Below are 18,374 nucleotides of genomic sequence, written 5' to 3' on the forward strand. Positions count from 1 at the left end.
TAATGAGTTACTTATAAGTTCTTCACATATTAAAGTAAGAACCTCAGTGTTACAGGGGATATTTGTCACCTAATCTTGTTGCCAAGACTGAAAGAAAGGACCTAATTGTAAATCATTTACATATTTTAATTTCTTTACACTTTAATAATTCCTGAAAGCTTTGAAACATAATTAAGCATTTTTCATTTTTTTTACATAAGATTCATGAAAATGAATATTTAAAACGAAAGAAATAGTACAGACAAGCTATTACAATTTTGGACTACAGACACAGAGGCCAGGATGAAAACAATAGTACAACAGGAGCCACAAAAAAATTCAGGATTGAAATTTCTGAAAAAAAAAAAAATCTATCAGACACCGAGATTCTCATTTCAAACAGCAAAAGCCTTTGACAGTCAGCTGAAAGAACATTTTCAGGCAACACTCACATTCAGGCTGAAATTTTGCCAGCAGTATGATATCTAAAACAGTTCCAGCTCATATTAAAATCTGGTGTGGTTGACCAGTTTCTTATCTGTTTTTGGCTTATTCCTTGCAATTATAATTGTAAATAAGTAGCCCAAAATTTCAGGAGAGTAAACAAGATAGTGTGTCTTGTATTTGTTACAGGTGTTTATAACACTATTTCTGGGGTTTCAGATTGACTTGGGAATTTAAATAAACTAAAAACAGAGGAGAAAAAATAACAAGTCATGTTACCCATTCCTCTCTGTCCCCATTACTCCACGCAGATGTTTCAAAACTATTCATTTCAACTCTGTGTAGCTATAAAGCTAGCAGTGTCTGCTGGGGTGTAGAGGATTGGATTTCTGAGTAGCTTTGTTCCAGATGGGAATACAGAGTGACCCACTCAGTCTGTGGGAACCGGTCACTGGATAAAGAAGATCTTCCTGAAGTATCGGGGACTTGGAATAATTCCTAAACTCTCATTAGAAGTACAGCATCCATTCTATATTCAGGTTTTTTATGGATCACCATTTTTTCTTTCCCCTAGCTTGCCTACAGTCCTCTGCTCCATTTCACACACAGCCTCACCTTCTTCCCCATTTGTGTCTCCTAGGTCCTCCTTATCTTCCTCGCTGCCTGAGGATCCCAGTACGTGTGAGCATAGCCTGCACACTGCTTAGCTAAGTGGTGGCTATCAAAAGTGACAGATCATTTCAGCTGTCTTGCCCCTGGGTGAACATACATCTAGGTCTCTTTCTTCTACTTCAACTGTCAATTTTAAGGCATGTTGAATGTTTACCATGTCCAAGATGTTTATCTATAGATACTAATTGAAATTTACCATTACCAGCTGCCAATTCAAACAGAAAATTCTTCTGCTGCTGTTGTATTTGCAACAGCCTGCAAAGGCAGCCAGCAGAGATCAACCACATGGACAGCATTTGCCACTCAAATAGTGGGTCCCTGTCTTCACCACAAAATGTCACATGGAATGGGGACAATGCTGGTAAGCTAATATGGTGCCTATCTTGCAAATCACAGCACATTGTTTCTGATGAAAAATAAGACTTTTTGTCATGATATTTCTTTCTCAGTTCTCTTACATCTTAGAGAAGAAAGTAGTTTATTGTAAGGTCCTTAAGAATTATGACTATCAGAATTCAGTTGTATAGAGCTTCTGAACAGTTTATCCTCTTTATTTCCTTAATTTGCTTGTCCGCAACTCTTTAGGAGTTTCATCCAAGATATCCAGATGTCCCAGCTATCTCAGAATAGTGCAGATGCTGCTGCTCTGAAGGCAGTGCTCAAGAAAGTAGAAAACTACACAGGAATTTTAGTCCTTAGCACCACCTGTATATGTTAGCCTAGAGTTTTCCAGGTTTCATAGGAAAAGTCTTTCCTGATTTTCATTAAGGCGTTTCCTTCATTACTCTTATATGAATATAGAAATAATAAATAATATCTTCTGATTTAAGGGGGGCAAAGAGGAAAGTGAGAAGTCACATAAAAATAAAGAGGATCAAATGGTTCTGAAATTCTCTAAATGAGAAATAAGGGGGCTCCCTGGATGTGAGCCAAGGTTAACTTGATCCAGTCGGTTGGCTTTCATAGGCAACATTTTTGCATCACTGTAATTATTCTACCTTGAAGGCAGCTTTAAGTACTACAAATTCACACATGAAGGAAAGCATTTAATGACTGAGTCCTTTTTCTAAGTAACAAAAACATGTCCTCTTGACATTTTTCTTTCAAAAAAAGTTTGAGCTATGTGATGTTTTAGGAGAGAAATCAGTTTTGTCTATTTTTCAAATGCAAGAGAGACAAGCTCTAAAGGCAAAGTCAACATAATAAATACAAAATATAACTCCTACCAATGCTAAGGAGACTGATAACCAGTCACGAGACAAAGAGCCTTGGCACTGAAATAAATCTAAAGCAAGCAAGAGGACCACCATGCACTACCCCGTAACTAGGACATTGGATTAAAGTGCCAATATTCTTTCATTGCCATCATCACCAAGGACATCAGTTATATAAGAATGTGACATAAATATGGGAACAGATATTTCATTCTACAAATGAAGAAAAAGTGGGTTGTTTTCCATCTGTAGTGTTGAAAAATGAAATACTGAACAACTTGGCAAAAAAGATTAGTAGCCATTGATCCATCTTTTACAATCACTTTCTACCTGTCTGTTCACTAACATCAGGGCAGTGCAGAGCACAGGTGGGCTTTCTATTCACACAGATATCTGCACAAACTGCAGGAGTTGCAAATACAAGAGCAGCCCAAGCACCTACTTAATGTGATCTGGTTTTGACAGTGATTGGTTCCAGATGATGCAAAGGAAATTTCCACAGAAACCACGAGGTAAGCAGTCATGGAAGAACTGATGTATAAGAACAGTTTCTTCCCAGATTTACTGTTTAGCTGGTTCATGCCCTGAAAAAATGACATCTGATGCCCTTTCCAAATTCACTCCCGTCACCTCAATGATGTATATCCTGTTCAGTGAAGCCTGTCTCTTTCTTTCTGTACTCTGCTGCATACTTCCCTGATCTCCAGGGCTTTAGCAGTCCGTGCACCAAGGATCCTCTGAGACCATGGCTGCAGAGCCTCTGCTCAGACTGCAGAAAATGAGCTGTGAGTCCCCAGAGAAAAAAGGAAAATAAATATTCTAGGTATGGTGTGCCAGGATTATAAGCAGCTCAAGGACTCAAGAGGGAAAACATTGGCACAGGAAGGTATATAATCCTGAACTGAAACAGAGAGGAAGGCTCCTTGGCCCAGGGACTATTCAGGAGCTTCTTGGTCATGTCATCAGTGCCATGAATGTCAGTGGAGCTGGTGGCAGGTGGCAGCTCAGCAGCCCTGGGCATCCACTGCAGGGAGCCGTGGGACAGCCTGCCCTCCCCATCGTGACTGATGCCTGGCTGGGCAGCAACAACCCTGGGTGCCCTGTGTGGAGCAGTGAGTATATGCTTAACCTCAGAAGTCATTAAATCCAAGCTGACTTGTGAGTCAATAAGCATTCACTTAATATCTGTAAGTTGGTCTTGTCATGCTTGTATAGATCATGGGGTACGGACAACATGCCCAAACAATCCAACTGAAAATAGGGACCATAACAACTGATGTGCACTTATTGCTGAAACCTGCTGGATTCTTAAACTCAGTCCTTACTGAACAATCAAATCCATGGATTATGTGTTGTATAAAACACTGGTGATGACTATGTAAACTGGGAGAAATTGCACCTTTATGAGTCTGTGTTGCAGATACTTGATTGAGGCAAATCTTTTTCAACGTGCTGTTTTAATCTCTGTAAAATCAGCCAATTCCTACCACTCGATTTGCTTGTACTGCAGCAATTTGACCCTTGGCATTTTCAGCAGATTCACCACAGGTCACCAGCTGCAATGTGTGTGTACAGTTTATTGAGTAGATAGCCCACAGCCATGTTTATTTTGTTTTAACAAGCATTTTTGTTCAGTTACACTGACAAAGCAGTCAGCAGGATAATATTTCATGAGGTCACCTTTTGCATTAATATTTTTTTTGCATTAGTAACGAGAATTTCCACAACAGAATGTTGTTGCTAATTATGTTCACTCAGCCAATTTAACCACCTAAAGGCTAAGTCTAATTTAAGCTAATTTACTTGGCTGCCTCATTGTTTACTGCAGAGGGAGAATGGTCTCAGAGAGCAAAAGATCGCCAGTGTATTTTTGATACTTACACTATCCCAAGATGAATCACCCTCCTGGAGTCCTCCCTCTTTCTGCTGAGTACAGAGGTAGTCAAAATGAGCACATTTTAAATGGATGCCCACCCCTGCTTTTATACAGTGTACTTACAAAGTTCCCTGCAGATGGACTGCAAAGAAATGGCATTACATAGACCCAGCTTGAAATCACAGTTAGCTGATGTGAATGAGTGGTTTAGGTCACTTAAACAATACTATCAAAGGTATTAGCAAAATCAAGTGTAATATAAATTTGTAAAAGCATGACTTAAAACTTGGTGGCAAGTTTCACTCTATTACTTACTATATAAATGAAGTAAACAAAGGAAAATTGTATTAGGATCAATTTACATGGAGACCAGGGTCACAAAAGGGCAAGAGGGTAAGGGAGATCCTCCCGCTGAGACACAAGGCTCAGAGTTGACCCCTTACTTTCTAAACTCCTGATGGAGCCTAGGTGTGGTTGAGTCCAAACTTCACCTCAGACTTGGTCAACAGCTTATATATAAAGGGTTTATCAACCCTTAGTAATTGACTAACTTAACAATGAATGATTCAATAGGATTTACAATAACCACAGCAGTAGCTTAACTACAAATTGGAGATGGCAACATTCACACTAAACTTGCTATAAGGTATTTACATCCATTCATACACACACACAACAATTACGTACAAAGGTACCTGTTAAAAATTCTCCTCAAGTTTGGTGAAATACCTCAAATAATAAAAGAGTTGGGGGATAGGTATTACCAGTCCAGGCTCTGTTAACAAGGCTCCATCATCAGCTTTCAGCAATGATTCCCCAATCATCTTGAACTTGAGAGCTGGCAAGCTCTGAGAAGCATCCCACTCAGAGGGAGATGCTGCAGCCTAGGGAAACTCAAAGGGCCTCACTCAGGACTGCAGTTTATAGGGTGACAAAAGGTTTGGCTGTAATTATCTGTCAATCTCCATCCTGGCTGCAATTACTATCCAAGATGGTAATTACTGAACTTTCCTCAGTAACACTAATACTGTTCCACTTGGGCTATGATTCAGACAAAATCATGTTCCAAGGCTATCTGTTACAAAACAGAAGTTTCTAAGGCAACAGAAGTTCTGGGAACAGACAGTGTTTCTGATAGGCTCAGGGGGAGCTTAACTGCCCGAGAGTCATTAATCAAGACCGAGGTCTAATGAGAATTCCTAAGGTCACAGAGAGGCCTGGGAAGGAGGAGGGATGCACCACCACAACTGAGGCATTATTTCAGAGATGTAGGAAGAAAACTTGAAATTTTCTACTCCAAATCAAAGCCCAGGTCCCTGTCTTTTGCAGTGCTAGTTTTAAAGTTAAATTAAGTTGGTAAGCACAGAGTCTTTGCATGGCTGTTCAGGTCAAGGTATTTCAGTTTCCTTTGTGGGTTTGTTTTGGAGGGGGAGGGGCCTGGGGTGTGGAATTTCAGTAGGAGCGATCATCACCAAAAGCCCAGACCACAAGTGAGGCCACAAATCTGGTTTTACAGCTGGTCATCCCATTTCAGAGGGATACAAAAAAATTGGAGTGTAACAAGAAGAATAATCAAAGATCCAAAATCAAAAATATGTAATAAAGGGGTGTTGTTTAGTAAATGGAATACTGGTAGGGGAGAGGGGCAACCTGATGATTTTCAAAAACCATCATGAATGAAAAGCAATGATAAGAGCAAGGAAAATTTCAGGGTAGACATCAGGAAAAACCACCCTTGGGTGAAGAAGTGCCTGGGAGAAATTGTCAAGTTTTCATTACTGGAGCTTATTAAAACCAAGATAAATGTCTATCAGGAATGACTTAGTGACAGGTGCTCTGTTCGAGCAAGACAGAAATACAAAAACATCCTTCAACTGTAATATTTCGTTATCTAAATTGTTTCTTATTTATAAGAAATTTATTTTATTTCAATGTTTCTTATGACAGGAACCTCATGAAGCTCAAAAAAGAAAATTGCAAAGTCCTGTACTGTGGGAAGAATAACCCCAGGCACCAGGCCCTTGAGATTAGCTCAGCTGGTGAGAGCATGGTGCTAATAACACCAAGGTTGTGGGTTCACTGCCTGTATGGGCCATTCACTTAAGAGTTGGGCTTGATGATCCCTTCCAACTCAGAACATTCTGTGATTCTGTAACAAGAAGCATCTGTACCTGCTGGGGCCACCCAGCTGGGAAGCACCTTTGGATAGAAGGACCTCAGTGTCCTGGTGGACATGAGGTTCATCATGAGCCAGCAATGTGTCCATGCCACAAGGGTGACTACTGTTATCCTGAGCTAGGATGGAGGAATGCTGCCGTTAAGGAGGGCAGTAATCTTTCCCCTACTCAGCACTGGTGAGGCCACACTTGGAGGAATATATGTCAGTTCTGGGTCCCTGCTTAGCTTCCACTAATCTCTCCAGGAATTAAGGAGTTTCATTAGTCTTCCTATGAGGAGGAAAGCTTGAAAAGTAATCCTTAAGGAAATCAAGTCTCAGGACATTCTGGGAGTGAGAGTGTATGGAATGGAGGGGGGAACAAATACAAGGCTTTTATTTAATTGCTGGGTCCCTATAGGACAGACATCTTTTGTAATGGATATTGTGTCAGAAGAAAGGGTTTAGTATGTGAGGGGGGTCTCAGAATACAACTTGGGCTCAAAGAACAGGTTCTTTTCACTTTCTGACAGCACAATTTGTGTTCCTGTGGACTTAGGAAGCACAGTGTATCCCCAAATGAGCAGTACGGTTAAGAGGAATGGACTTGGAATTTGGATCTGGTAATATCCTCATGTACAAACCTTCACATTTTCAAAATATAGAAATTTTATCTCTAATCTAGCAAAATAACCATATGCTTGGCTAAATACAATTTATAACCCAAATGATATCAGAGTGGTATTACTTTTTTCAGCCCAAATTATTTTTACAAGTCAGTCAGTGGGGGGTTTCTCCATATTAGTTACTGCTACCTCTGAAGCCATGGTCTGCTTATTTAGCAGGAGTTCTGAGATTCACAGCACAGCTCAGAGGTGAAGTGTGAGCTGTATCAATTTCAACGAGCCACTGGCAGGGAAAGTCAATCCCTCTGCTGACAGCAGCTACGGACAACCTCCTTCTGCAAGGCAAGCTGCAGTGCTCTGCCTGGTTACTGTGCCCTGCAGGGTACAGCTATGCAGTAATTTCCCCCTATTTTCAGGGATATTTTAGTTGACATCAATTTTATCAATATCTATTTTTCTTCAAAAGTTTAAGTTGTATAGCTGACTCCACCAGGCATTTTGGAAAATATCTAGTGAGATCTCCTGGGATTTGTAGTAATGAGCTGTTCTGGTTTTGGCTGGGATAGAGTTAAATTTTTTCACAGTAGTTAATATGGGTTTGTGTTTTGGATTTCTGCTGAACACAGGCTTGATAACACAGGGATGTTTTGCTATTGCTGAGCAGCGCTTGCACAGTGAGGCCTTTTCTGCTTCTCATACTGCCCTGCCAGCAAGAGGCTGCGGGTATACGAGGAACTGGGATGGAACACAGCCGGGACAGCTGGCACCAACTGACCAAAGGGATATTCCATACCATATGGTATCATGCTCAGCATATAAATCTGGGGAAGAAGGAGGAAGGGGGGACATTCAGGGTTATGGTGTCTGTCTTCCCGAGTCACACATGCTTTCCTAGAAATACCTGAACTCCTGCCTGAACATGGGAAGCGATCAATGAATTCCTTGCTTTGCTTTGCTTATGTGTGTGGCTTTTGCCTTCCCTGTTAAACTGTCTTTAACTCAACTCATGAGTCTTTTCACTTTTACTCTTCTGGTTCTCTCCCCCATCTCACTGGTAGGGAGTGAGTAAGCAGCTGCATGGGGCTGAGTGTGCACACATAGCCCTGCTGCAAAGTTTCTCTTGGGCCTCCATCTTTCATCTTTTTCTGTCCAAATTTTTCTAAGATCAAGATCACAAACAAACTTTAGTGTTTGCCTAATCTTATATATTAAATGATCCAGAGCTACACTGAGAGCAACACTCCCCAGTCCAGATGGGAGCAGCTATCACAGTGAGATGGTTGAACAAGGCAAGCACAAATGGCAAGGAAAGAGGTGTACCTAAAACATTTTCTCTTGTATGGGTCTATTTTAATGGCTTTAGGCACCAAAACTAATTCCTATTTTAAAGTGTCATGATTTATGCAGGATTAAAAAAATCCACTGCCTTCAGAGGTCTTTCATATAAAGGTCAAATTTTTGAGCACTTAACCCAGGACCAGGGAAACCTTGGATTCCAGTCATATGGCAGCTGGACGGGGTCTGAATTCACAACATCTAACTCCCTTAACATGTTTATGAGAGTTTTTTTGAATATGTGCTACCAAGAAGGGAGTAGACAAAAAAAGATAATGGCACATAATAGCATAGACCTTGTATTCTAATTACCTATGTACATATTTTCTTTCATTTCTGAGGTGATATGTGTCCTTGGAGGGCTCTAAGATTATTTCAAAGATGAGGTCTGTGATGCCAAACTCTAGCCATCTGCCCTACTCTATAGGATGTTGAGGGTCCTCAACCAGCTGTGCACAGCTAAAACCTTGCCAGCTTCATGGGCAGCACAGCAAGAGCAAATTAGAAGCCAAGGGGCAGCGATGGGCATGGCTCCTTATACAGAATATGGTGATACAGTCAGAAGGCAAAAGCCAATCAGGTGATAAAGAAACAGAAAATGTGCTAAAAACTCATATAGTGCAAGGGTGAAGAGTTAAGTTCTCACACCACAGCCCACTCTTGTCATCATGTTATATAAGCTGTCAGCCCCCAAGGACAGTAAGACAAGAAGACTGAGCACCATGTGCCCCAGCAGTCATCATCTGGTAACCTTCCAACCTCACACAAAGCATGAGGCAGCATCTTGGCAGTTCTTTACGCTTACTTGCCCAGTGCTTAGAGCTATAATTTGGAAAACTCAAATCTAGTTCACATTTCTCTTCTGACTGATTCAACTTATATCTTTTATCCCTCCTGTACGCCCTCCCAGTATATTGGTAAAAACACGATTCAGATTACTTGGGCAGAGAGACAAAGTTTGACCAAGTGATATCTTAACTAATGCATTCCCACAGCAAATTATTTCCTTATGAAAATTCATTTATTATTAAACATATAGACCAACTTCAATACACATAAATTTCCCTCCAAGCTCATCATGTTGTATAAACACAAACAAAAAATTCAAAAAAAATCTAGAGTTACTAGAAGGCAAATGTAAAAAACCACAGCATTATGGAGTACACAGCTACTGGGATGTACAAATCAACTTCTTTAATCAAATAACTCACAATTGCTACTCTTTTCAGCAGTTATTTAAAACAAGCCTATAGAATTTTAAGATATAGTACATAATATGTTGAGAACAACAGAAATAACTGTGTAGGCATGGAAAGACTCATCACTACTCTCAGGACTCTCAGTATATTTATTAATCTATTACTAAATTACTACTTTTCTATTAACATCTGGCTCCTTCACAGGGGATATGAAAATTTTAGCCATTCTTGATTAAAATGCTAAGTAAAATCTCAGAAAACAAGTTGTTATGCTATTTTTATAGTACAATTAACAACTTTGCATACTTTTGCATTTTGTCAGTTGTTACAATCTGCACTTTTAGTCCCAAATAATTTCCCCTTATTAATTGGAGGCTTAATATATACATACCCCAACCCTCTGGCAAAGCATTTGACTAAACTACATGTAGCCAAGATATGTTCTCTAGCTCTCCTCCCTCTACTCTGCTTCCCAAAAACATCCATGCTTCAGTTTTCCAAGCAAAGTATCAACAAGTTCTCCCTGTGGCTTTTGAGTCCCTGCTCCAGTAGCTCCAACAAGAGAACATAATCCAGTGAGGCCACCTCATCCTCGCCCCACATGAGAGGCTCAGAAGTAAGACTATATGGGGTGTGCTTTGGTCAGGCCATACGGCGTGGGGGAAGAACTGTCTAATTGTGATTTAAAGTTGTTGTCCTCACATGAATTAACACACTCCAGCTCCAGACTGCAGTGTTCTAATAAATAGTGTTTAAAGGAATTTCAGAGAAAATTAGATCTTCACTAGAAAGTGTTGAGGCAGAGCCCAGAAAGGACTTTTATACTGTCAGCCACAAGCGAGGGAGGGAGGGAGGGAGGGAAGGAAGAAGGAAAGAAAGGAGGAAGGAAGGAGTGAAGGAACTGTAGCCTTATATAAAAATATCAATATTATTTTAACATTGTTTTTTACTCAGTAAGATAACAAAATTGGCAGTACTTAAATTCAGTACTTAAATACAAAGTTTTGTTTGCAGCAGGTTTATTCAGTTTAATTCCATGTGAATGAAAGGAAAATTCTACAGATTTCAAGCAAATTCACCTATTATCCTTGTGATGGTTTTCTTGACAATTATGCCTGAGAGTTTTCTGATTGCTCTAATGCAAAATATCCAGCTTCACTCTTGGAGAGTATCTTTTTCTGCCATATTCATTTAGGCTTAAACAGTTTTATTGATGTTTGTGTTAAGAGGGCAATAAGCGAGGTTCTATTTTCATAGAACAGATTCTGTTACTTTTTGTAAATATACTTACAAAGGTGTCTGGGATAAATGCCCCTAATGTGGTGTTCCACATTTTAACTGCTTTCCAGCAGCAAGCGCCTGCAAAGACACCACCAGAATGGAAGACTTATAATGTGGAGAACTAATGCTTCCAAAAATAAGGATACAGAGATGTTGACCACTTAATACAGTAAATTTACACCTTCTATCTAATAGAGTATATTTAAAATAAGGTTGTATCAGTCTTACATAAGACATTAACTTACTTCAACAATGTTTGGACACATGACTCATTGTACACAAAACTGATTTTCCAACTTTTACTAATGTGACAATTATGAATTATTTTACTCCCTGAAAAATTTCTCAAGTAATACAAACATGGCAACCAGGCAAATATATTACATGCCTAGCTACAGGGATCCACATGCATATGTGTTTTGATTCCTGCCACTGCAAGTTTCAACTGCTATTACACTGGTAGGTGGATCTTACTGGCTGTCAAGATTGGACCACAAAATAGATAAGGTCACGCAAGGTATTTCTCAAATCATTTATTTCCTATAAAGCCTACAGTGACTTAAAAGAGAACTTGAAAAATGTGGGGGAAACTAAATGTTGATGAATGACAGTGTATCTATGAACAACAGAAGGAAATGACTATCTTTGCAAAACCCATAATTGCCTCTGAGAACAATCTCAACTATAACTTACTGCATTCTGGTGATTCCACTTCCTGAATGGCACTGGTTTAACATTAGGAAGGTTTTACACTTAACGAGAACACTGTCCTCTAATTCCACATAAGGATTAAAATACAGTTCTGCATAAAGTCTGAACAGACCTTACAGATGACACTGGATAGCAAGAAAAACTCTTCACAGCCTAGGTCTCTGGGTAGCTTTGTTTTAATTCATTGTATGTATTTTCATAACAAGTTCTCAAGACTAAAGCACTGAAAGTGTTTGTCTTCTTTCCTCTGACATTCTTAGACCTCCTGTTGAACAGCAGTCTAATTTCACCACAGTAATGATTGCTGCTGCTATTTCCTTTTTTTTTTCTCTATTAGACATTTCACAGTTTTAAGGAAACAGTTAATTGGAATTTTTGATTTCACAGGATTATTGTAACCTTCCTTATTTCTATTTTATCTATTTAAGTCTTTCCAGAAATGCTGTCAAAATTTTTATTCACAAAATACACAGAAGTAAAAGCCCACACTTTCATAAAATTTTTAAGTCAACATGTCAACACTGTGGGAATGGTGCCAAACACCTGGCAAATCCTAACCAAGATCAGAACAAGAGAATATTAGCCCTAAAGGCCTTGCTAATTTGTGTGTTTGCTGAGGATGCCGTGAACAAACTATCTTGGTAGAAAATCCACCGTTTGAGTGTGTGTCTTACTGTGATTGAAAACAATCACATACATGGAATGCTTGAGACAAATTTTGTGTGTTACAAAATTAGCAGAGGGCCTGGGGACCAATCAGAAGGTGACTGTTTATCTGTAATTAAATTAAATAAAAGGGAGCTTGCGTGGCAAAGGGACACATAAGAAGGTAAGAAAAAACCACCTGCATGTGGTGGTGCATTCCCCCCTCCTCCTTTCCAGGCTGCAGTGTGATGTGAGAAATGCTTGTTAGGCTTTGGCCTTGAAACAGCACCTGGGCTCAGCTCTTCCTGAGCTTATCAGAAACGCTGTCTTGCTCCCAGGAACTGCTGTTGTCTAACAAGCTCCTGTTTTCTTTTTGACCAGACTTGGAGAATCTTTTTTTTGCCTGAATGGCATAACATTGCTATTCTCACCCTTTCAAAGAAAGTGCCGACCCAAACTGTGGCCAGGATGAAACATTGTTACGACTAAAGCCCACTCTCTTGTGATGCTATAAACAGCAGCCCAAAATGGGGCCCTTTGAGCTCTCCTGGGCTGCAGCGGGCCCAGCAATCTCCCTCTGAGTGGGACACCTCTCAGAGCCAGCAAACCCTCAGGTTTGCTATACTTGGAGGACCACTGAAAAATAACGTGTCCTGGGCCGATACCCTCACTCCTCAAGGCCTGATCCTTCACCTCTCAGTAGACACAAAGGCATCCAAAGTATTTCACTGACCTCCAAGGGGAATTTTTTACAGGTACCTTGCTTGCACTGACTATTTCTGTCTGTGTGCGTGCCCCTGCGCATATGCTGTAGCAAATCTGAGAGAAATACTGCTTTCTTAGATGTTTAAGTACTTTGGATACCTAAGTAAGCTAGGCCTATAAGTAAGGTTAAGTTATAAACTTACGTAAATGCTGCTAAGTGTTGTTCTTTTGCTAAGTTGTTAAACGTAAGTTATAAGCTAAGTGTTGTTCTGCTGACTTGCTAAGCATAACTTTGAAGTTACAAGTCAGGTTAAAGGCTGTTAAGTGTTAGTCCTCTGTTAAATTGTTAAGGTTTGACACTGAACCGTGCCATAAATCAAATCGCTCCTGATGGGAGAGAATTTTCTAAAAGTCCTTGCAAGGAGTTTCAAAGATAAACCAAGACTTTTCCTTGAGTTTCAATGCTGACGGATAGTTGTTTATTAAGTCTTATCAGAGGAACAGAGCCACTAGTGTGACCCAGACACAGCACAGAGCAAAGAATGCAGGAGTGAAGGCTCTAATTATCAAGATTTACACAGCCTTTTAAAGATAATTTAACCAGTGGTTACTAAAAATGTGTATTATTTTCACTTTCCTACCAATTATTCAGTAACACGGGCAGGAACTGAGGAATTCTCTATCCAATCATTCCAAACTACTTTTACTGCAGAACATGGAGGAGTAGGAGAAGAAGGTTTAGAGAACAACAACAATCCTCCATTTTGATATTTTTTACTCTTATCTATTTACTACAAAGAGAAGCCCAAAACCTCTAAATTTTTCACCCTATGACAATCTTACACAGTAGTCTATCACCTAATTCACACCACTGTATTTTCTAGTTCCCATCTGACTGTTGGTAATTTTTTCCAAGGTTGGAGGTAAAAACAGTGTTGTTCAGGGGGGTAAGAACGCTTAAAAACAGGCAGAGAAATCCTCTCGGCACTCTGGGATCCTACAAGGTTAAGTTACAAATTAAGTTTAAGTTATATGTTAAGTTAGGTATAATTGTTTTTCCTATGTTAAATTGTTAGGCTTAAGGTATAAGTTAAGTTAAAGTACTGTTAAGTTTGAGTGCTGTTAAGGTTTTAGGCTGTATTCCTTTTTATCCTTGGCCTCACTGTCTTTTGTCACACGCACCTAAACACAACCCCCCCCCCCACACATACCTAGATAGTTCTTGGTTCATTTCTGTTTTGAATGCCTGGGTTTTGTTTGGTTTTGTTGTTGTTTGTTTTCCCTTGTTGTGCCTTAAATGTCCTGTAAGTAATAGAGTGACTCTTGCCAATGAATTTGTTGTGCTTTGTCGCTTAATATCAAACCTGTCTTTTCCTCATACCCTTGCCAAAGATTTTTTAAGGGATCTCAAACACTCATTTGTAACACTGCAGAGCTCAACACTATAACACTGCATCAGTGGGTTTCCCATCGCCAATATATTTATTTTTTTACATTTAGATTTTTCTTTGCATTTGATCTCATCCTCAACACACGTACTGTAAGGTACATGTGGATACAATATTGCTGTTAGCAAGGAATTTTCCTGCTGCCTTCTAAGCCGTGAGACACTTTTCTCTCTCACAGAAGATAATAGCAGAAGTTCTGTAAACCATGAACACCTGTGACCTTGTAGAACTATGTTTATGGTACAGTAGAAAAATATTTTGACAATGGATGTTTAGGATTTCTAGCCAATCCACCCAGGGGGTGGCTGATCCTTTGTCCAATTAGACTATGAAGAAAAAAGTCTATAAAAGAGTTTGAGTTTGTAAAATAATTAAATAAATAAATCTTGCTGCACAATTCCTGCCTGCTGGATCTTCTCTCCTCCTCCCTATGGCTGAGGGTTGCAGTACTAGGTGTGTGTGTATATATATATATATATAAAGTGCGTGCATGTAAGTACATATACAGATAAAGTTTTCTAGGTTACTTAGATTTTTCAGCTCCACTGATTTCCAGGCAAGCTGTAAGTCCTCAGTATACCTAAAATGCATATAGCCTCTCTTACATAGTTTTAGGTGAACTCTGGTGCTTATATGTAACACCATGAACTTGAAACTTACTTCTATCACTCCAGACTCTAGAAATTCAGATGCAATGTTCCAATCAACAACATTCCCTGAAAATGAAGTAAAGATAAGCCAATAGTCTGCTGACCATAGCAAGCACTGTGTTCTCCAAAATACTTCAGAACGGCCTATATAGCCCACAAAAATTTAATAAACGAATTAGTTATTAATAAAAAAATATGACTGTCTAAGTCATATTATCTTCTTATCATCATTAAGACCGTTCTCATCAACTACCTTCAGCACCAATGGGACTCCCAAGGACTCACTGTGAGAGATTATTTAACATTTCTCTTGATTAATCAGACATATATGATACTCATGTGTTGGGGTGACCCAGCCCACTGTGGGGCTGGGGCAGTGAGGTGCCAATCAATCCCAGCCCCTCCCCTGGATCGCGTTCCCCGAAGAGGCAGACTCAGAGGGTGGGTCGAGGGGCGGCTCAGAAGCCTAAGCCGCACCCCCTGGGCGGAGCCCGGGTCCAAGCCACCTCCCCCGGTTCGGGAAAATTCCCGGTTCCTCGGTTGTTCATTGGTTCTGTTGTAACTCCAACCTTTGGTTTCCCCCACAGTGGTTCTTGTATCCTCCCCCGGCTTGTAACTCATTGTTTTCCCCTTTCACCGGGGTTTTCAAATTCCCTATAAAACTGAGGACAAGGCTCCGAGGAGCCATCCCATCACGATCCCATCGCATCCCATCCCATCAGATTCCAGCTTGTTCGGCTTGTGGAACTTCTAACAATAAACCTGTTAGAAGCCAGACCAGAGCAGCCTCTCTCTTCCTTTGTCTCCGAGCTAACGTGAGCCGATCCCATCGGCTCCTGCCGTGTTCCCTCTGCCGAGGAGCCAGCCAGCCAGCCCAGCCAGCAGCTCTTGTGCTGGTGCCGAAGTCGCTTCAGCGACCCGCAGAAGTAGCACAGCTGGACTCGCTCTGACCTGGGGCACGCCAGAGCTCGTGCCGCGAGCACCAAACCCTGCGTTACTCATGTAAAGCTTGCTGTTAACAGATGGCTTTATTAAAGGTTGGCAGTACTTTCCTGTTACAGATCCATTGATTTGCCTTGCAGTCAAACATAATAATTTCACTATAGCTAACTGCACCGTGCTGCATCTGCAAAAAAAAAAAAAAAAATACAGGCTACATCCCTTGGAAGTAATCACAGGATAATGTACAGAAAACTGTCTGAATAGGAAACCTTGATAAAATGCTATGGCAAGAGGGATTAGCATGATCTTTTGGGGGTCTCTAAGGGGAAGACAAACTAGGAAGAAGTTGTCTCACCTGTGTATAATACTATAACACTAAAATTTGCTTGCTAATTTTGTGTCTCTGTTTACAACATCAAAATACTTCAATTTTCGTAGGTGTGTCACAGAAAGTGATCTAAATGCTGAGACATTAGCATTGGGGTAGGTGTTTTACAGGGTTTGGCATATCTAGTTTGCTGAAGAGAAATTTCACAGATGATGTGCATACTGGTACCTGCAAATGCAAAAGATATCCAAGAATAGGTGCCAGTGAGTCTGTGAAAGATGTAGTAAAATCCAGTGACTGGAATGTTAATTTAGACAAATTTAAAAGACATAAATAAGTTTTAGACACAAAATAAGTCCCACTGCTAGCTGATCTCATCACAAGTCATCAAATAATGTATAAGCTAAAGCCTTGAAATTCATTAATATATCAGTTCCTTCATTCTTCTCTTTCCTTTGTGGGACAAGGTAAAAATAGTTTCCTGGATTACTCTCAGTATACCCAGTAAGACATGCTGGAATGGTTCAGCCTCGCTGCATTGTTGGGGTTTTACAAAGAAGTACCTGAGCATTGCCAACATGACAGGCAGGTCATAGTACATGTTCTAGCATTAACACTTCAAAAAAGTATTACCCCATATATAGAATTGAAAGAACAAAAAATTAAAAACTAAAATTACTTAGAGCTGTGAAAAACGAGGTTCACTCAGTAAAATTTTAGGAAAAATTTAATAAAAGGGACAATTAGGAGACAACAGCAAAAAAGTATTATGGCCGGGTGCTTTGGTAGAGGCAAAGGCACACCTCTACATCCAAAAGATCATCTTTAAAAGTACACCTCTTGTTGCATATTCATCACAATCATGCATGATTCATAAATTCTTTAGAGTTTCTATGTATCATCCCATCAGCCTTATCTTCCTCCTTGGCTCCATTCCGTCTCTGCTCCCTCCATAAATTCTTCTCTCTCTGGTTTCTGGTTTTTCTTCTTCTCTTATAAGATACTCCAGGAATGTGAAGACTTTCTCTGCCTATCGTTTCTAAATTGACTACATAAACAATAGACATTCTATATCATGTGTTACATTACAGAACTTAGGTGAAGTTTTTCTAACATTAAGGAACATGCAAAAAGCCAACATCACAATACATTCATGACAATTATATAACATGTGAAAAGCCAACATCACAATACATTCATAGCAATTATATAACATGTGAAAAGCCAGCATCACAATACATTCATAACAGAGCTATCAGTGAGATACCGACTAATTTAATTAGGGAACTTAAGACAGGCTATGTTTTCTCTAACCTTATACAGCTGTGGCCACAGGCTCCCATTTCCAGTCAACAAAGACTGGAGGGAGCAGTCCACCTGGGATACTTGACACCCACCTGAAGATGAACCATACCATGCAAGTGTTTACAGTGTAGGTATTAGGTGAGATCCAACATCCACCCCCAACATCTCCCATGATGAAAACAGGGAAGTATGATAAGGCACACTTCCAATATATTACTTTGGTATTAGGCAGGTAACAAATTTCTCTTAATGTGAGAGCTCTCCAATTCAAGGCCTTTTGGAACAGAAAAGCCCTGACATCAGACAGGCTCTGAGACTATGAGCCAGCATCAGCATTAACAAAATGAACAAATAAATTTCAAAACAAAAACCATGCATAAAATCTTACTATTCTTTTGGGATGTAACTGCAAAATGTTCTAGTCCAAAACGTATTTATTTAGGCACAGGCAACACTAATTGAATCTAGAAAAAAACTGTCACCTTGGGAAGCACAGGACAGGCATAGAGGGCTCTCTGTTTTGGAAGGCAGATTTCATTAAACCACATTTGGTAATATCTGAGTGTTACTTGGCCAGCCTCGAGCAGCAGGAGGGCTGGGGGCACTAAGAGCAGCCACCCCGGCCACGGATATCCTCTGCAGTATAGAAAGGGGATTTAAGGCAGCAGACATCTTTCAGCAGTTTAACTTAAAAAACCAACAAAAAAAAAAAAAAACCCAGGGGAAAAAAAAAGCCGAAAACAAAAACCAAAAAGGGGGGGGGGGGGGGGGGCGCTAATAAAGGTTCAATCTTCAGATTTTAAGACTACCACGTCTACAGTTATGCCAAAACTTATCCTGTTTAATATACAGTCTGGGT

The sequence above is a fragment of the Aphelocoma coerulescens genome, chromosome 3 (genome assembly GCF_041296385.1).
Source record: "Aphelocoma coerulescens isolate FSJ_1873_10779 chromosome 3, UR_Acoe_1.0, whole genome shotgun sequence".
Lineage (NCBI taxonomy): Eukaryota > Metazoa > Chordata > Aves > Passeriformes > Corvidae > Aphelocoma > Aphelocoma coerulescens.